Below are 21,383 nucleotides of genomic sequence, written 5' to 3'. Positions count from 1 at the left end.
TCCATCTATACCTGCAGCTCACCTGCACCATGTCCCATCCTGAGTCTCCATCTATACCTGCAGCTCACCTGCACCATGTCCCATCCTGAGTCTCCATCTATACCTGCAGCTCACCTGCACCATGTCCCATCCTGAGTCTCCATCTATACCTGCAGCTCACCTGCACCAATTGTCCCATCCTGAGTCTCCATCTATACCTGCAGCTCACCTGCACCAATTGTCCCATCCTGAGTCTCCATCTATACCTGCAGCTCACCTGCACCAATTGTCCCATCCTGAGTCTCCATCTATACCTGCAGCTCACCTGCACCATGTCCAATCCTGAGTCTCCATCTATACCTGCAGCTCACCTGCACCAATTGTCCCATCCTGAGTCTCCATCTATACCTGCAGCTCACCTGCACCATGTCCAATCCTGAGTCTCCATCTATACCTGCAGCTCACCTGCACCATGTCCAATCCTGAGTCTCCATCTATACCTGCAGCTCACCTGCACCAATTGTCCCATCCTGAGTCTCCATCTATACCTGCAGCTCACCTGCACCATGTCCAATCCTCTCAGTCTCCATCTATTTCTGAGAGTTACCAAGTTACAGCTTGATGAATGAATTCAACACTGAGGAATTTACTGTGTGTACGCACTAAATATATATAAAAAAGCTCTGTATAGAAAGCGGGCCCAGCTGCCGATGACGAAATGCTCTGGCTCTGCACCCACGGCCAGGGCTTCACCTGTCAGACTAAATGCGATGCTAGATCATTTGTGTCATCATTAGCTCGCAGCCTCACCTGTTGGTACTATAGCAACCCCACATATAGCCCATTAGCGCTGTGATGTTAATATGGAACCACAGGAAAAGGTTAAAGTACACACGCTCACTGCACTGGTGGGGAATGGATGAGGACAAGGGCTTAATAATTATTCTTTAAACAGTAGCCTCAATCAGTGTGTGTGTGTGTGTGTGTGTGTGTGTGTGTGTGTGTGTGTGTGTGTGTGTGTGTGTGTGTGTGTGTGTGTGTGTGTGTGTGTGTGTGTGCACGCGCGCATGCAAGCACGTATGGGTGGACGCATGTACAGTATGTGTAAGAGTGCATGTGTAATTAGTGGTGGGATGGTGCACCATCTTGGCGTGTGTGTGTGTGTGTGTGTGTCAGGACGCCATTAGTCGACCATTAGGTAGGGCTGCTTTGTGTTTGCACTGCTGTACATTCAGACGAGCTGGCGTCAAATGTTGAGGCGGGTGCGGCTTGACACTTAATTGCATTTGTTTTAGATTGCGGGAGACGTGGGTGAGGGCCGTGTCAGGGTCGTGGTCGGGTTCGGCAGAGTGTGTGAGACGGTGACGGCTAAATGGTATAGTTTGGAACGAAATGGACCCTTAAGGGTCAGTAACTATTGGGGTCCCAGAGATAGTCCGTGGAATAATACAGGCCAAACTGCTGGGTCTTTGAAATGAAAATGGTGGAGAATCACTGCTAAAAATCTTCTCTTGGGGGTCCCTGGCGTATATTTTCATATGGGTGGTCCGTGGGCTAATTATTATCAATTTGGGGTCCTTGACATGAAAAAGTTTGGGAACCCCTGATGTACAGTATATCTGGCTGTAGAGCCGTCTGTCTCAGCAGCCCCTGGTGCTATGCTATCAGTCTGGGCTAAATGGGGCCTGACCGTATCCTTTCATGTCTCAGCGTCAGGCCCAGCACGACGTGCCCTCGTTCACTGCCATAAACACACACGCCAACCGCCGCTGCCATTATTTACCACTGTAGCATGCACGCACGCACGCATGCATGCATGCATACACACACACAAACGCACGCATGCAGGGTTATTACATGGGCCTGAGAGATGACTCCGATGACAGATGACTGAAGAGAGAAACGGCGTCTAAAAAAAGGAAGGAAATCGTCCCCTCATTATTCCCTCATCTCACAGGCAGCCAGTTGGCCATTTCCATGGCAGAGGGGGAAGGGGGGCAGAGGTAAGGATACAGAGGGAGAGAGAAAGAATATATTATTTCTTGCCATCTATAATGACTGACTGCACTGCCACTAGAGCACTAATAACAATACACACACACACACACACACACAGAAGGGAGAGGCCCTAATTAGCGACGGAAAGGAATACAATGAGTGAGTTATTAAGACACAGAGGCGGGCGGATCTGGGCCAACCTTTGCCCCCCGTCGGAGCACAGGTCACTTGATAAGGGAGGGATATCCTCTGGCTGGCGGCGCCAAGCGGCCCGTGCCCACCGGAGACACCAAACAGACCCCAGATCTACTTGGACACACAGCTGCCGTTTCTTTGAATCCAATCTCAGCAAGAGGGCAAACTCCACTTGAGATCATATAGCCATCATTGAGTCATCATATAGCCATCGTGGAAGACAGTGGTCACGTGACTCCTATTGCCTTTCCTCAAATCCCGCCAGTTGAGCTCTGGAACTCTCTTTACAGCGTGTACCCCCCACCCCCCCCAGCAAGCCGTATTTTACCACCACACCACCCAACACACACATGCACACGTGATACACACATAACATAACATAACATATTATTATTTGTAATAATATACTAGTGAGGACATCAGAATGTTAGGACTGCAAATGTCTGAAGGTATCTGAACGAACAAATAGCTGACAAATAGCTGATCTACATACAAGCTGTTGGATCATCTATTTTTTGGTGTGACATTGCCGCACAACTAGTAGTGTAAAATAGGGAAAGCTCTTAGTCTAAACCCTAACCCCTGAACCTGACCTCTAAATGTCTAATCCTTTCCCCAACATGAATCTTTTCCTAATTGTAACCCTATAAGTCTAAAACTAAAACATCTATTTCTCTTGTGAGGACCGAGACAATGTCAAATTCTATAATTATACTATATACTTGTGGGGACGTCGTATAGTAGTACACACGCATGCACGCACACGCGCGCACACACACACACACACACACCAACCATTCCCGGAATTGTAGTCACAGCTAGGCGAATGCTGGATTCACATGCAACATCTTATTAGAGAACAGAAAGCTTGCGTCTGTGAAAGAGAAAGAGGGAGCTGAGGCCAAATTTGTTCCTCCACTTCGCAGGCCGTTTTCCACCCCCCTCTCTCTCTCTCTGAGCTGAGTGAGACACGTAGGAACAGTGCCTTTTATGATTTTTATGATTGTTTTATGATCCTCTGGCTTGGCGTGCAAGCCCATTATATGAAATGCAAAATAACTAATATTTTCCAAATGTAACATAAAAAATATTAAACAGGCCCGAGAGCCTGCTTTTCTCCCCTTTTTTATTTTTTTAATATTCTCACAAGTATCTAAGTATTTTGAATTTCTACACAGAGGCATTTGAGTTCATTTAGTTTACTTCATGCCTTTGCCATATCTAAGCCTGATCCTCTCTCTCCCTCCTTTGTAATGTCTCTTGCTCCCTCTTTATCTACTGCTGCTTTTCTGCGTCCCTGGCGGTGGGCTAGTTGACAGAAGTTGCGGGTTATCCGTCTAACTTTGACCCAGATGGAAATGTCAGGCCTTTTTTTGGCTGCAACCAGGGACTCCCAGCAGTGGCCATCTTATGCCCCTGGCTTTCTAAATATACAACTGAAGAGAGGCTGTGGTTTAGTGTGCATGTGTGCGTGCATGAGTGTGTGTGCGTGTGCGTGTGTGTACGTCTGACAGATAGAGAGAGTATCTGGGCGCTGCCAACCCCAGCATCGTGATCCCTCTCATTTAGGGACCGCTAATTGGCAGTTAATTAGCAGAATTGACTCTGTTGTCAGATCCCAAGTGCCAGCCCCCCCACTAACACCCCCTACCCACCACGTTCATTTGATCCGGCTGCTTTCATGATGCCGCAATAATAATAATAATAATAATAATAATAATAATCCAATTTTATCTGTTTTGGAGGGAGAAACCAATTGAGTGAAAAGAAAATATTTTGAGATTACTGGCAGGGAGGAGCAGAGGAGAGCCGAAAAGACTCCCTGTTCTACTAGGTTTTATTTGTTTATCGTTTGGCAGATTTTTTATACTACTTGAACCGTTGTTATACCATTCTGGGGTGAACATTTGGGAAAAACGTGACATGTTGAAACCTTCTAGATCGGCTATTTATTTGACAAAAAGATTGAACCCTGGAGGACCCCGGTCAACTATAGGGTCTACTCTAAATGGTTAAGTCCAGCCAGATCAAGATAATATACATTCACAGAACAGTCTACAGTCGGTCAGTGGTTCCAAAATGGTATCTCACTCACGGCACACCAGTGTGCCTAGGAAGGGACAAGTCCAGAAGTACCTTCATTCAACTTTACAAAGCTTAGGTTTAGGTACTTGAGCTGCTGGGATATCTACAGGACTGTAAATAAATACCAAGAAATGCAACTGATGGTGCAGTCGTGCAGATGGTGGCCGTACTGTTTTGCTAGGTTCGTGTTTCTGCGTTAGCCTATGCTTTCTCTAAACGTGTACTGTACATTACATGCATGAACACACACCCGGTGGCTATGATTGGTAAAAGGGACCAGCGCTCCTATTTGGACAGTGGGAGCATGTTGGGTCATAGGCTGGCAAGGACACCCAATGGGATCACAGGGCAGCCTTGTACAGGCATCATGCGAGTCAGGAGTTATGGAAAACAGGTGCCTCTTTAAGAAAATTGGCACAGTGGGCGGATCATAGAAGAAAATAAAATAAATAAATACAATAAGAAATGTTTTTCCCGTTACTCAACTCAAGGCTTTCCAAGGCTGTGAAATTCTCCCAGCAAAAGAAAGAAGCCAGACAGGGCAACACAGAGAGGCTAAGAGCATGTGAGCAGGACAGAGAGAGAGAGAGAGAGAGAGAGAGAGAGAGAGAGAGAGAGAGAGAGAGAGAGAGAGAGAGAGAGAGAGAGAGAGAGCTATATAGCATTAGAGAGAGATGCAGAGATGGGAGGAGGGAGGTCTTTGTACTTCTCTGCTCCTTTTGGCTCTTTTATTTCTCAACGGCTTGGTTTTATTGGTGGATCGTTTAATAACAAGGGCTCTGCGTTTGAAATGAAGTTGAGCCGCGTTTGTGTGGGCGAGCCCACTTTTTTATTTTAAGATGGTAATTTCTGTACTAGGGTGGTGTGAGAGAGAGAGAGAGAGAGAGAGAGAGAGAGAGAGAGAGAGAGAGAGAGAGAGAGAGAGAGAGAGAGCGAGAGCGAGAGCGAGAGAGAGAGCGAGAGAGAGAATGCTGGGAGAGAAAGAACTCAAGGAGAATCAAAGGTTGAATAGGTTAATATATTTCATTTGCAGGTACAGAGCTTAAAAAATAAAAATACATTCAGTCAGGGTCAGTGAGAGAGACGGTAGAGAAGGTAAGGTGTAGGGTACTGTTTTCGTGAACAAGCAGCTTAATACACACAGGCAGCCACGGTAAGTCTGCCAGAATCTCCCTGTGCCTGGGGCCATCTGTGAGCAGAATAGCAATTTTATTACTTTGTCATTAAACCAATTTCACAGCAGTATTGTTTGTTAATGAGCAGCCGCAAACGAGTGAAGATGTCACGTACTGGAATAGCAGCAAGATTTGTGACCCTGTCTCTCTGTGCCGTTTTCCTTCCCCTCTCTCCTTCTCTCAACCTTTAGCTCATTCTCATTCCCCATGCTATTTCCACCCACCCACCGTTCTGCTTAACTTCTCTCTCTCTCTCTCTCTCTCTCTCTCTCTCTCTCTCTCATCCTCCCACCACTCCAATATCGCCTTACCCCTGTTATAAAAGGTCCCTGGCCCATAAAAGGGGAAACTGCCAAAAGATAAAATGCTAACTCTATACAGTCAAGTCTGTGTTTATGAGCTTCCATTTGCCTTTAGAGCTCATTGGGACTGTCTATGGGCTTTCAGGGCGTGCAGCTGGGGGAGATTGGGTACATTGGCCTGTGATGTGGCTCTGAAGCTCATCATGGCTACCAATGGCAAAAACACAACACAAAGATAAAGCATCTGAATAGGTGTGAGTCGCTGAGATCACATTGATCATTGGGTTGGACTTGTAGAGCCCTCCCCACCCCAACACTCAAATGATATGCCTGTCATGCTCATTGCTGAACAGTATGAGATACACTCTTGTAACGTAGACAACAAAATGAACAGAAATAGAGGAATTGGAGCAGAGTACAAAACCTCTACCTTGAACAGTAGCCACAACAAGATAGAAAATAGCAAATTATCGTAATTGAAGAAAGCCTTCCATTCTGTGAGAACGTGAGAGAGGAGGAATGCTGACCAAGAGGAACACGCGTGCGAACACACACACACACACACACACACACACACACACCCACACACCCCCCCCAAGAGGTGTTGTCTGCCAGCCAATCACGTGAATCAATACACAACAGCCATCCTGTCACAACTCAGAACCTTCACAGCAGCCAGCCACAACACAAATCACATTCACATCAGCCTCCAATTCCGCAGCCAAAAACAGTTTCTGAAAATGATTTGCCACCCAGCATTTGGGCCCCAATACAACAGCAACAGAGCAATAACCTGAATCAAATAACTATAGGCCTACGCGGCATTGAAGAGACAATGGCAGCCAGTGGGGCATACAGTAGAAAAACATGCTGCCTACAGTACCATTACTCAGCTCTTCTTAACCACTTAAACAATGTGTCTTGACTGGAGTACCACAGGGCTCTATACTAGGTACACTGCTTTTTTTAAACCAGAGCATACTTTGAGAAAGAGCACTCACTGCTTGTATTTGTGACAGCTGTCGTGCAGCAATGTGATGTGACTCTGAAGCCCAACTTGGCCCAACACAAAGTCTAGGCATCTCTGAATAGGAATGCTACACTCATGGATCACATGTTAGCCATTTGAAACCTTCCCTATTCTGAGAGGAACATTCACTGAAAAGAAATAGCAGATCTACAAGCTCACAATTAAATCACAATGCAACGCGTTGTGAGCTATTGCTGTTGAGGGGGGAAAAGAGCAGACCAAATACATAGCCGACCCCGGTCAAGTTGACTAGAGGGTTTAAGTGGCTATAGGTGATGTCCAGGGTCGGATTTTGGCATCCATGGGCCCCCAGGCTACACTTATTGAAGAGACCCTCCTCTGTAACCCAGACACAACATTTTATAGTGAGTCAGAGGCAGAGAAATGGCCTACTCTGGCCAAGAGGAATAATGCACACCAAGAGGTGTTGTCTCCCTGCCAGTCATGTGAATCAATACAACAGTCATGCTGTCACAACTCAAAGCCTTTAACAAAAGCCACGACACAAAAGATAAACATATTCACATCAGCCTCCAAATCCATAGACAGCAATATACTGAACATGATTGATTACAACCCAGCCTTAGGGCCTCAAAACAACCGCAATAGAGCAGCAGCCTGAATCAAACTATACACAGCAAAACACGTACAATGACACAGCACCTTACCTTTAGCTGTCTTGACTGTGCAGCATGTCTTCATTGTTCAGGTCTGTAAATAAAATCCACTCTGCGCAGTAAGGTCCCTCTCAGTTGACATCAAAATGAGATGAAGCAGCAACATGTGGTCACTGCCTAACTCTTTAGGATACTTAGCAGCAGTTTGGCATGCTCCAACAATAATGTGTTGTACTGTAGGAAGGTGCTTCTTGCTTTCATCCGTCTCTTTATACTCCTGGGACAATGTTGATGTTTTTCACTTGGACCTCAAATTAATTCTGAAAGATTTCACCCAAAATAATAGCATTACACTGGTACAGTTCTGGTGCATGCAACAGCACTTGTTCTCCCAAAACAGTCACAGTTGTTTATTCATATGATTTGGACAAGCATGGCTCTCACTGGCTTCAATGCATGTTTGCCTCAAAATGACTTGTGCTTGACTGTAGAGTGAGTGAAACAGTCACACCTGGCCTTAGAAAATCTAATTACACACTGATCTGGGTGTGATTACACACCTGTTGTGCTGCTGTGCAGCAAGCTAATCAATACACACAGCCGTCAGCCAAACCCACTTCCCCTCCCACACACACGCACACACACACATGCTCTGCTCCTGTTTGGATGTGATTTCTTTGTGGTAGTGACAACTACTACTAATTATGCTACCTTAGCCATATGGCAAGCAGCTAAATATAAGATTCTGGCTTTACAGAAATAAAGACAACTTTGAAGGTAAACCTGCTGTCCTCTCCTGCTATTGAACCCTGGTTTAGACCAATAACAGCTCAGCAGCAGCAATACTGCACAAAGCTCACATTAGCATCTTAGCTCATCATTGGTGGTAGGCCTTGTTCAAGATATGCCATATCATCACTTCACCCATACCCACTTCAGAAATGCCCTCTGTGCCCTTGCATATAGCAGACTGCACAGGGAAGCCATGCCGTTAATAGATTCTGTCTTGTTTTAATAAAGGAGAGGAATGATGGGAGAAGTGGTGACAAGGAGTTTTGCTGATAGCCTAATGTTAATATGTGTGGAGAGTGGAAAAGCATTAGACACAAACAGGGTTAGAAGCAGAGGTTCAGAGGGACCAGACAACCTGACAGTGTAGATTTGGAATAAATGGTTTTATCTGCTGAGAGAGGAGATAGCCAGTGTCACAGTGTGATTGTGTGTTAGCGAGCCACACTGCTATGTGTGTCTGGATGCTGATAATGGGAAGGCTGGGGGACTGGTCAGGGAGAGCTAGTGTTGTTGTTGTTGTTGTTATATACAGTATGTTTGGAAGGGGAAGTAAAAATGGCAGGACTGTGACTAGTAGTAATTTTGTGTGTGTGTGTGTGTGTGTAGCCACTAGCCAGAGAGGACGTGCGTGTGTGCGTGTGTAGCCACTAGCCAGAGAGGACAGGAGTTCCTTCTTTGGCTGATCTCTTTAAACTTGGTGAACCTCAACAAGGTATTTTCTCTCCGTCCAGGCATGCTCTCTCTCTCTCTCTCTCTCTCTCTCTCTCTCTCTCTCTCTCTCTCTCTCTCTGATTATAGCAATGTGTAAAGAAGCATGCCCCTCTTACCTGTTGTTGGACTGGTGTCATATTTAAAATAATCTGTCTCCAGTCTCTTCTCCACTGACCCAATCTGAACCAACCCCCTCCTGACAGCACGCATGTGCGCGTGTGTGTGTGTGTGTGTGTGTGTGTGTGTGTGTGTGTATGTGTTTGTGTGTGTGTGTGTGTGTGTGTGTGTGTGTGTGTGTGCGCATGCATGCGTGCGTGCATGCGTGCGTGATGCCCTCTAGCTTTTGAGGTGCAGAAGCCAATAAGCCCATATCATCACATACAGTATGCTATAAAATGCCTAATTTAACTAGGACCCTTTCAGGTCCATTTGTACACTCAACGAGTTAAATGAACAGTTAGGATTTTACTGGGTAGGACCCGATAAATCAGTACAGCCTTTGTTTGTTTAAGCCATGCTCTGCCCCAGTTCAGACCTGTTATGGATGAACTATCAGTAGATTTGGTGCCAAGCACAGGCAGGGAGGGAGGGAAGGAGACAAAGAGGGGAGCAGAGAGAAGGAAGGAGTGAGGAAAGCAGCCAGGGAGTCTCTCAGTAAAAACAATCCGCTCCTAATTGGAACGCAGCCTGAAATCTTGTGAATATCAAACCCGGTAATTTGCAATTTGGGAGAGGTGAGAAATAAACGGTGCAGCCCACTGCCTTCACGCACGCACGCACGCACCCTTTGATGAAGATATTCAGAGGTAGCTGGAGGAATTAGCCAGTATTAGTCTGTACTATTATGCATATCAAGGCTGTTCAGAGAGAGAAAGAGAGATAGAGAAAGCAAGGAGAGAGAGAGGGGGACGGAGAGAGGAAAGTGGGAGGTGGAACAAGAGTATATCACTCTAATCTAGGATTTCTTTCTCACCCGGCCTTATGAATATTTATCTCCTCCCATTACCAACAATGATGTTTCAATTGGAAGACACACAGTGTGTATACGTGCGGTGCAGAGAGAGGGGCCCCCCCTCCAGTCATATCTGCTTTATCATGTGCCTTGTTATATGGAGCCTCCTCCTGTCCTCGCACCATCATTAGACACTTTTACTCTGCTGTCCCTATTTTGGGCATGTCATTATAGACAAGATTTTACTTTTTTTTTAATCAATTATATATTCAAACATTTAATAAATATGTGTAGATCTACAAGCTCATGTGGTGTGTTGGGAGCTTATAGTTCTACTATTTTTGAACATTTTGTAATAGGGCTTAAATGTTTAGGAATTTGAAAGAGAGAAGGAATACAATTAATAAAACTTTGCACCCGTAAAACGTAAAACTTGTAATGTAACTACACATCACAGTCCCCTGGTCTGGTCTAGCTGTAGGCCACTGGTCTGGACACATCACAGTCCCCTGGTCTGGTCTATATCTGTAGGCCACTGGTCTGGACACATCACAGTCCCCTGGTCTGGTCTATAGCTGTAGGCCACTGGTCTGGACACATCACAGTCCCCTGGTCTGGTCTAGCTGTAGGCCACTGGTCTGGACACATCACAGTCCCCTGGTCTGGTCTATATCTGTAGGCCACTGGTCTGGACACATCACAGTCCCTGGTCTGGTCTATATCTGTAGGCCACTGGTCTGGACACATCACAGTCCCCTGGTCTGGTCTATATCTGTAGGCCACTGGTCTGGACACATCACAGTCCCTGGTCTGGTCTATATCTGTAGGCCACTGGTCTGGACACATCACAGTCCCCTGGTCTGGTCTATAGCTGTAGGCCACTGGTCTGGACACATCACAGTCCCCTGGTCTGGTCTAGCTGTAGGCCACTGGTCTGGACACATCACAGTCCCCTGGTCTGGTCTATATCTGTAGGCCACTGGTCTGGACACATCACAGTCCCTGGTCTGGTCTATATCTGTAGGCCACTGGTCTGGACACATCACAGTCCCCTGGTCTGGTCTATATCTGTAGGCCACTGGTCTGGACACATCACAGTCCCCTGGTCTGGTCTATATCTGTAGGCCACTGGTCTGGACACATCACAGTCCCTGGTCTGGTCTATATCTGTAGGCCACTGGTCTGGACACATCACAGTCCCCTGGTCTGGTCTATAGCTGTAGGCCACTGGTCTGGACACCTCACAGTCCCCTGGTCTGGTCTAGCTGTAGGCCACTGGTCTGGACACATCACAGTCCCTGGTCTCGTCCACAGAGTCACCGCTGCCACTGCCAGCACTGCTCTCTACAAACAACAGCTATTTATATCACTGCTGCTGGCTTTTTAGCCCTAAACTCTGGGTCCCACATGTGTGTGTGTGTGTGTGTGTGTGTGTGTGTGTGTGTGTGTGTGTTATCACATCCAAACGCTGATCAATTATTTAATAGAGTCAGAGGTAGGCATGCCAACATCTGACCGATGATTCTGTCGCACACACATACGGTACACACGCAAGCATGCACACATGCAAGCATATGCACGCACGCACACTCTTCCATGAGCACCATGCAGCACTGACGGTAAACGCACATCGTAGAAACGTGCACTCGCACCCCACAGAGACAATGATGAGAAGATGATGACATCCCAGTGGAACGCACACACACACACACACACACACACACACACACACACACACACACACACACACACACACTACAGTCCCGTATTCCCCAATAGTCTCGCTCTTAAAAAGCATGAGAGCAGTGAGTCTAAACCCAGGCATTAGGGGAACCCAGGCAGTCGATCTGGCAGGTTTAGGTGTCACTTTTTAATTGCTCAAACTGCTGTGCATTTTCACTGCCCTAAATTCATGGTTAATAGCATGGGAGTGTGAGAATAAAAAAGGCAAGGGGAGAGAGAGGGGTGGTAAAATGGGGGCACCTTTCCACCTCTTTCCCCTCTCCTCCCCCCCATTGGCTCTGTTTTCTGTCTCCTGCCAATGCTTTTGAGATTCAGGAGCGTATGTGTATGTCAGTATGCATACTGTGTGTGTGTGTGTGTGTGTGTGTGTGTGTGTGTGTGTGTGTGTGCGTGTGTGTGTGTGTGCGTGTGTGCGTGTGTGTGTGTGTGCGTGTGTGTGTGTGTGTGTGTGTGTGTGTGTGTGTTCAACGTGCATGTGTGCGTGCGCCCGCCCGCACACACGTGTGCACCAGCACGTGTGTCTATGTGTGTGCAGTGTGCACGTGAGCGTGCAAGTGCATCCGAGCATATACGTATAGTGTGTGTTGCGCATGGAGTATATGGAAGCCCCCTGTCTGCAGGCCCCTCTCTTCTCTCTTAGAGAACTAATTATAGTCTCATGAAGGAGAGAGAGACAGAGAGAGAGGGAGTGAGAGGTGTTTGATATGAAGGAAAGGAATTATTTCCTGCATAGCTTCAGACACGCACGTTGCCTATATATGCTATAGTATAGACCCATACAGTTAATTGACACTCGATTTTGTTTGAAATATACCATGCCTCCATCATGTCATTATCAGCGTCCCCTGGTAATCCACAAAGCCACCTCTTGTCTGATATCTGACAATACGTGATTGAGTTGAGGGATATCTCACTCGATTACCAAGAAGAACAGAGAGGGGCAAGGAGAGGACAGACAAGTGTGTGTGTGTGTGTGTGTGTGTGTGTGTGTGTGTGTGTGTGTGTGTGTGTGTGTGTGTGTGCACCAGCCAGTGGGCTAGCATGTACCTGTACTATTTCTTGCTGGCTTTGCATAAAAGCGGAGATCCGCTCACCCACCCGAAAGGTGCGAACCTGACTTTTAAGGAATGCTGTACCTTCCAGCACTTGACGACGATCTCTGTCATTCACCATGTACCGCAGCTTTGACAGAGGATAATATTGACATGCACTGGATGTTTTCAGACACACTTCAAACAAGGCAAAAACACAGCTGTCCCACGGTGCCCAGGATGTGGGGAGGGGGGTGGAGCATATTTTGTTCACCTATCATGCACGTTTAACAAGGAGTTAAGGAGTTGTCTTTGAGAACGCAAGAGAGAGAGAGAGAGAGAGAGAGAGAGAGAGAGATAAGAGGGGCTTTTGCTAACAAGGGGATATAGACCAACACCTTGCTTAATCCGACCCCGTCTCCTGCTGATAATCAAAAAAAATAATAGCATTAGTGAAAACATTCCAGAGCATAGGTGCCAGCGCAGAGAAGAAACAGGGATTAATGAGGTTAAAGATTAGGGTGCTGTCTGAGAGAGAGAGAGAGAGAGAGAGAGAGAGAGAGAGAGAGAGAGAGAGAGAGAGAGAGAGAGAGAGAGAGAAAGAGAGAGAGAGCCAGATGGAGAGAGACAGAGAGAGAGACAGAGAGAGAGAGAGAGAGAGAGAGAGAGAGGCAGATGGAGAGAGACGGAGACAGAGACAGTGAGAGAGGTAGACAAATTCCACCCTTCCTCTTGACATCAGAAAACTGGTAGAGCTAGTGCAGGTTGGCTTTGCCGGGGTTGCTACAATAAGGCCTCTTTCATACAGGTGTGTTGACGCCTGGGGCAGGCTTGGCCGCAGTCCATTCCATTCACCCTGGCTGATTTGAACAATAACTATCATGTCTCTTAAAAAAGGAGAGAGAGAGAGTCAAAGACGAGATGCCTGAGAGCTCTCTGTCGGGGCCAAGAAAAACCCCCCACTGCCGTTGTCAGAGCTTGTTGATGTTTTGCGGGGAAGAGGGAAAAAAAACGCCCTCTTTTACTCTCTCTCTCGTCTTGAGTCCAGCGGATTCGGCGGTTTTGTGCCGTAGGACAGCGTGATGCGGAGAGTTAGGAGAGGAACAAAGTGCTGCTCTTCGTTGGAGCAGCAGCTGCTGTTGTGTCGGATCAAAGGGGGCAACAAGCATGGTCTTCCTGGCCCAACCATGCTCTGGAGGTGTTTGACGAGCAGTCGGCAGCTGGGGCCGTCCAGCCCGCCATGCAGGGGTCAGGCCTGCAGGCCCCTGGGGTGACAACCCTCCACTGGATGATCGTTGGAAGGGTTGGGGGGTTGTAGATGACAGGGTGAATATATATATACAGACATTCATAAATTACAATTTAGGCATTTAGCAGACGTACGCTCTTATCCACAGTGACGTACAAAGTGCAGAATCAGAGTGTATGAGCCCTAGTCAACATACGACAGGGTAAATGGTCAAGTGAATAGAATGCAAATGAAACCTAGCGTCCGACTACGAAACCTTATAGCTAAATACCCTATCTAGCATTTGTGGACAAGCAAACAGTAAATATGTAAATAACATGCATAGCATGAAAGTGAGACGTGTACCGTTTGCGGTTTTTTATTTGCATTTGTGGATGATTTGTTTCCGTCAGATGACGTGTGGCACAGTTCAGATTGGTTTATCATGATCCCTGATTCCTCTTAAGAAACAGTGGAGGCACACTTTTAAATGTTAGGGTAGTATTCCAAGTTCCAACCTGCGATGTTCCACCATCACTCAGGAACTGACAGGGAATCAGTGAGAGAGGGAGAAAGAGAGAGAGTGAGAGTGAAGCAGAGAGCATGCCGCAGTGCTATTGATTTATTTTAATTAGCTGCTCGTTAAATCACGTCAGTTTGAAACACAAATATATAATTCTTTGTCTGATTTTCTACTTGAGTCTTAATGACTCGTGCACTCCACGGGTTTCGGAGAGGAACGAGTTCCACAGCGAGATCGAGTGACGGAGCAATGCAAATTTTGCTCATATGCATGGGTGGGTGGGGGTGACACAAAAGGGCAATGAGTGGTGCAATAAAAAGAGAAAGAAAAACAGGTCAGTGAAAGTCCAGGGAGGAGAGGTGAAACATTTCCCCTTGAGAGAGCAGACAAAAGAAGGGGAGACAGTGAGAGAGAGAGGCAGAGCGATAGAGGGAGAATGAGTACGTGTGTGCGCACAAGAGAGAGAAAGCAACCGGGGGAGAGAGAGAGAGAGAGAGAGAGAGAGAGAGACAGAGGTAGAACTATGTAAACACAGTGGCTGCCCTTAAATGTGGGCCCTCTCTGACGTTCGTGTAGAATAAGAAGAAGAAGAAGAAAAAAGCCATCCTGAGCTTTGCTGTGTTTCACATCTGCACTAAATCAAACACAGGGGTGAGGTAATGCTCACACGGCTTATGTCTCTTGACTCCTGTTTTAACTTAGAGAAGAAGAAAAGAGAGAGAGAGAGAGCGAGAGAGAGAGAGTATGAGGGGAACTCTGATAGGAATAACTAGACGACGCTTCCACGCTCCTCCCCGTCCTCCCTCCTTCACCCACCCCATCTCCTCCCTCCTCCCCCATCCCCTCTTTCCTCCATCCTTGAGGAGGAACAGCTTGTGAAAAGCTCCTTTGTGATAGTTTATGATAAATCCACAGATACGCCAGGTTCAGTCTGGTGGCAGGCTGTAAACTGTTGCAAGGGGGGCCTGTTCGGGCCAACGTGAACTGATTCCATCAGTGTTGTTGACACCAACAATAGATTATCAGAGAGAGTTGGGAAGGTTCAGAAGGGCCGAGCTGGCCTCCACCAACCGTCTGGCTGGACCTGTAATTAGGAAGTGTTTGCTATTGCTAAACACACCCTCCTCGTCGGGTTAATCTGCATCCACTTCCTGGTCAAAGGACAGCTGATTTTTTTTCTTTCCCTACATGGCCTCTGTCTTTTTTTCTTTTTTTTAGGAGGGGATCAAACTGAAGCCTTCCTCCTTTGATTCCAGTGAGGGAGTGACTCAATCGCTTGGAGTTCGGAATCTTTATGTCTGTCTAAGGCCGGAAGTATGGAACCAATGAGCTCTAATGGGAACCAGAGGACATTCATGTTGGCAAACAATGATCCGGGATTGAGTTCAGCACGTTCCAGTTCAGATTGTGTTGCATCTAATCTTCCTTACAAAGTCAGGCAAGGGGCCCAGGAATTTGACCGACAAACGGAAACTCTTGTCTCGTTCACTGCCCACCTCTCTGGCACATGCGGCCTCGAACTTGGGCACGATCAGGTTAGCTATATGAAGGCAGTGCTATTTCTGTGTCACAATTTCAAAATCTCCCCCCTTCTTTGCATGGTTAGATTCTGAGCAGTTCAGCCTTTCTTTTCTTAGACATGTTTAGTATGTCTCTCTGTCTTTCTCCGACTCTGGCTCAGTTTCCTCTCTTTCATCACAAACTCGTCAAACAAGTGACCCCACTCCTGATTGGCTGGGCTCCCTCCACTCTCTGTCGTGATTGGCCAGCCGACCTAGCGAGAGAGCGGCTCTCTTTCTCTCTCTCTCTCTCTTTCTCTCTCTGTCTCTCTCTCTTGGCTGTGCTCCAGGCTAGGGTGGTTTGGCATGAGGATTTCTCAGGGAAGGAATGCTGACAACAGGAGCGAGTTACCAGGTGTGGCTGCGAGTCAGTTAACCAGAAACAAGGTCTTTCTGACAGATTGAGAAGAAGGCAGGGGGAAAAAAACAAGAATAGAGCGTAGCCCAGAGTCAGAGGGACTGGTTTGCAGTGATTCCATATCTGTGTCTGTCAATATGACAATATGAGAGGACTTTGTTTCAGTATGAAATATGATATTAAGTGAATATCCAGACAAGTGTCGTGAAGGTGAACCAGTAGTATATTTGAGTCGACTAATAGTCATAGGAATTTGTCGACTAATCAATGAGTACATTTTTGCAATCACGTATAGAGACCAGGTTGGTCAGGTTGAGATTAAGTGAACATTCTAATGTATTTACCAATGGCTACTGGTTATTGGCCTGTAGACTGGTAGACTGGTAGGGTTTGCAAGAGAAAGAATTCATTTATCACAGAAAAAGCATGAAAAACTACTAACGAACAAACTTTAGTTTGATTATTGTGCTATGCGCGGGGGACAGTTGTAGTCTGTTCATACACTTCATCTGTCTGTCTGACAGATTATATTTTAGCATGCTAGCCAGGGTCTGCACCTGGGTGCTGTCAGATATTAGTGTAGTGTTGATCCGGCCTAGTGGAGGCCTTGTGTCAAGAGGACTCCCAGCGTCATGGCTCCATCATTCATCTGTTATTGGCCTCTGTGTACAGCAACACCACCCACACTGTAAAAACCTGAGTGTCAGTTTAACTCTCAGAGTTGTACACTCACTTACAAATGGATAAAGTAACACTGAGGAGGATTTTACAGTGCAGAGCTCTTGTAAATATAGGCTACTACCCCTTCCCGCTTTTACGGGAGTGTTTCGGTGAGCGTTTTTATGGAGACACATTGTGCCTGAGCATACCCCAATATACACTATGCCATTTCAGGTTAGGAGTAAGTCATTAGGAGTGTATGAAAGTGCACTTCATGATGCTATAGTGTGCGTAATGTAATGATATGTGCGTGCAAAACGTCACCTCCCAATTCTTGCATGCATGCATGCATGCACTCACACAGGCACACACATGCACGCAGGCACACACACGCACGCGCACGCGCACATGCACACGCATGCACAAATACATAGCTAGAATAGCCTAGGCCACAAAAAAAGGATTGTTTTTAGTATGGGCCTTGAAAAAGCCTTTGAGAAAAATGTATTTGTGTCTTGGTTGCCCAAATTAAACAGCGGTCACCCCCTGCCCCCCTCCACCCCTGTCTCTCTCTCCCAGGGTAATGTACACATTCTGTGCCGTATCCAGAGGAATGACCTCCAAGCGACCCCCTAACCTTGCCTTTAATTATTTGTTTGAAGACAGCATGGAGTTCCCATGCTGAGAGGTACTCTGTGTGCATGCGTGCGTGCGTGCGTGCATGCCTGCGTGTGTGCGTGCGTGAGTGCGCCTGCCTGCGTGCGCGTGTGTGCGTGCGTGTGTGTGAGACTGTGTGTGTGTGTGTGTGTGTATGTGTGTGTGACTGTGTGTGTGTGACGTGTGTATGTGTGCGTGCGAGCGTACATGTGTGTATGTTACTGTGCTCTAACACTGAGCAGAGGCAGGCCATAATAAGGTAGACCACCAGATGTAGATAATAAAACGTAAGCTTGGGGTTGGAGGTTTTTAAGCCAGTGTCCCCTGTGAGCCTCCTGTGTTCTGGTTAGCCTACGGACACACTGGTGGTGACTGTGGTCGTGTCCATGGCGTGGATGTGTGGATTTACGCATGTATGCTTTAGCAAGCGGTTGGGAATTCTGACTCCCTGTGGTCTGCCCGTTTCTGTGCCAGGGCCTTGCCTTGCAAAGATGCATCTGCCCATCCCGCCCTCTCATCCATCCATCCATACATGCATCCACCCACGTACCCTGTCATCCATCCATCCATCCCACCTATCTGTCCATCCTTGTGCGCCTGGTCTTCATCTCTGTGAGGATTCTAGCTTTGTGTTGTTCTAAGCACACACCTGCTTTGTGTTGTTCTAAGCACACACCATTAGCAGCTCATGGGAGGAGAGAAAACAGTGTTATCAGGCCAAGCTCTGATAATCTCAATTGGCTTTACTCAGACTGATAAAAGGCGCTCAGGGGGCGCGAGTGGGGCCCTCGGTCAGACCCCCTCCCTGCACTGAGCTCACTGCCCGCCACACCGTTACTGTGGTAACATGCCGAGGAGAATGAAAACGTGCGTGCACGCACGTGTTCCGATGCCCGCATGCGCACATGTGTTTGCGTGCGACGCCGAGCAGGGAGTGTTGACAAGTGTTTGTGGGGAAAATATTTGAACATCCATATGTTTGTCTGTTTCTGTATGGAGCTGTTTTTCATATTCTTTATTTCGGCAACAACAACATGCCCTAGTGTAGGAAAACATTTTCGCTTGTACTTTAGTTTATGGCATACATTTCGTTTACGTTGTAGGGAGAAAACAGTAGACATTGTTTTTTTCCCCGTTGTGACATTGTTTTCAAAGTCACATTTAGGGAAAACTAATAAAAAGTAAATCTGAAATAGAAACAGTCCCAGCCCACCCCCTTTTTACTGGATATTCTTCAATACACAGCAGATTTCCTCTGAAGTCACTGGAAACCCAATGGGCAAATTTAGCACCTGGGTAGAACGTTGCTAATATTACGTGTTTATGGTTTCGTCCCAGAATAGGTAAGAAAGCACGTGGTTGTGATTTTGTGCTTCTCTGTTCGTCTAGGGTGGAAAAAACGCAGGACATATATTTTGGCAGGCAGGCCTTGTACTTTAAAGCTGGCCCAGTGAGCGCGATAGCAGGAATGTCTTACTGTTTACTTGCTCAGCTGGTTTTGATGCAGCAAGCAGCTCTCTCTCTCTCTTTCTTTCTCTTTCTCCTGAGCACCGCAGGCATTTCTGACACTGCTGATGAGTGGGAAGGATGCTCTCCCTTTCTCGTCAATAAAAAGAAGACTACCTTCAATGTTAGGAAAATGTGATCCTCTTTGCTTTGAGAAATCCTAACTCATGCACTTATCTGATATCCGACCATACTCAACCTCTGTCTGTGCATGTCCTGTTTGTCTGTCTGTCTCTCCTTCTCGTTGTCAGTTCAGTTTAGTTTAACAACCACGCCGTAGCAACTGGTGGAATGTGGCTCTCAGTACAGCATGACACTGACACAACAGACCAGTAACACACCATCAGTGCAATCACATGGCACACATCAATATCTCAAACCCGCTCCATCCCTCTCTCTCTCTCTCTCTCTCTCTCATATGGACACGTTTCATCTTTGGCTCTCGGGGGCCCGTGGCGCCCCTGCGTATACCTGCACTCTGGATGCCCCCTGGCAAATGAGCGCCGATCCTCTCTCTTTTCCCAGCCGTGCATTTTGTACATTTAACCATGTCACTTTGAGCGGGGCAGATTACAGCCGTTTAAGTTCATTGGAGAAGGTAAGGGCAGGTATCGGGTCTTCATGGGGGATTAGGAGCCCAAATTGGTTCCAGCCCTCCCTTCCTTCTAATGACCGGTCCTCGAGCTGTAGCCATGGTGCCGTGCCCGGCGTGTTAGGAGTATACGCTCTTTTTTCTTCCCTCTCTCCTTTTTTAAAGTATGGAACGAGCACTGGGCTCCATTCAGGATAGCCCCCACCATGATTTGAAACCACCCTCTAATATTAACCATATGTGGATACCTGTAGTGCAAACTCCTCACTGCCTTTTTAGTATGTGAGAGACAGGATAGAGGGAGAGAGAGAGAGAGAGAGAGAGAGCAAAAGGGAGAGGAAGAGATAGACAGAGAGAGCGTGATTGGGAAATGTCGTAAAGGAAGAGACAACAAAATGGAATAAACAAAGAAATAGGTGAGGAGAGCTCGCTTGGCCAAAGTTGCCAGCTTGTATTTGACACGGCCCCATGGGCGTCCCATTCCACGTTCCAAAGGTTGCCCCTGGCTGGCAGTCACCTCCAGATGACCCCCGGGCTCTACAGTGGAAAAGCCGCAGGAGCGAGGCCGGCTGGGGAGGCTTTGTGGAACTGCACTTATTCGCCGCCGTGGCGGTGATAAAACTTCAGACAGCCTAATTGATGGGCTCGCTGACATAACAATACCTTGTGAAAGCGCAGAGTGGCCGTGCCTGGTCCTCATTTCTAGACAGCTGGAAGGGGAGCATAGCCCCCTACAATGAAGCTAGAGTGGGGGTCTCTGCGAGGGGGTGTGGGGGTATGTGTGTGTGTGTGTGTGTGTGTGTGTGTGGGGGGGGGGGGGGGGGGTAATGAAAGGAGCCATTTGTATCCTGCACCTCGCTAACTTAAAACTTATTTCAAATTTCTAATGAGCAACAACTCTCTAGAAATAGCACTGGTTGTTGAGGGGACACCGGGTCAGACTACACACTGGTTCCCAAACAGTGGGTCGGGATCCATTTGTGGTTCGCAGGCAAATTTTTATGGGTCCCTTACTCTGTTTTTAATTATTTAAAAACATTCCCTAAAAAAGCGTATTTTTTTCCCTCGAATGTAAGACAAATTCAATTATCTTTTTCAGTAATTTCATGAAATAGAAATAAATAAGAAAACATATGTTTAAGAAGTAGTGACAATAGCTGTTATACAAGCTTGTGACGCATTGGGCGTAGATCTACTATTTTCACTAGTGTCTCTTTTGGGTCTTCAGCTAAAACGTTTGGGAACCACTGGACTACAGTATGTGTGAGCTTTGTGTATGTGCGTGCACGCATGCGTGTGTGCGTGCACGCATGCGTGTGTGTGTGCTTTAGCATTTGAGTGAGTTTGAGAAAGAGAATGATGGAAAGAGAGAGCGAGGTAGCAGCAAAATAGAGAGGGATAGAGATGTGCTCCTTTTGCTGTACTCACACTGCACTTAATACTTGAGGAATGTCTCCCCGGTGCCCATAGCAACCAAACGTAATCAAAAGCTTTATTAAACAAGGGGAGAATAGATCATAAGGAACATTAAAAGTATCCCTCGCCGGGTTCCCAAGTCTGCGCACAATCACCCTTTTGTTGTTGCCGTTTTGTTGTGAGCGCCTCTCTCTCAAGGACTCGGGGGCTAATGTTGCCATTAAGTCATGCAAAACTGTTTTGTCTTTGTGGTGGCTTGTGATGAATCCTTCTG

At 46.9% G+C, this 21,383-nt stretch overlaps 1 protein-coding gene across 6 annotated transcripts in view; it reads left to right on the top strand.

The window, feature by feature from the left end:
• Positions 1-21,383, top strand: part of meis2a (Meis homeobox 2a) — a 101,001-nt gene that overhangs the window by 70,748 nt on the left and 8,870 nt on the right. The gene's annotated exons all lie outside the window — the stretch shown is intronic.

The sequence above is a fragment of the Protomyctophum bolini genome (assembly GCF_963924005.1).
Source record: "Protomyctophum bolini genome assembly, chromosome: 15".
Lineage (NCBI taxonomy): Eukaryota > Metazoa > Chordata > Actinopteri > Myctophiformes > Myctophidae > Protomyctophum > Protomyctophum bolini.
The sequence above is the reverse complement of the archived record's forward strand: the minus strand, read 5'-3'. Positions and strand labels throughout refer to the sequence as shown.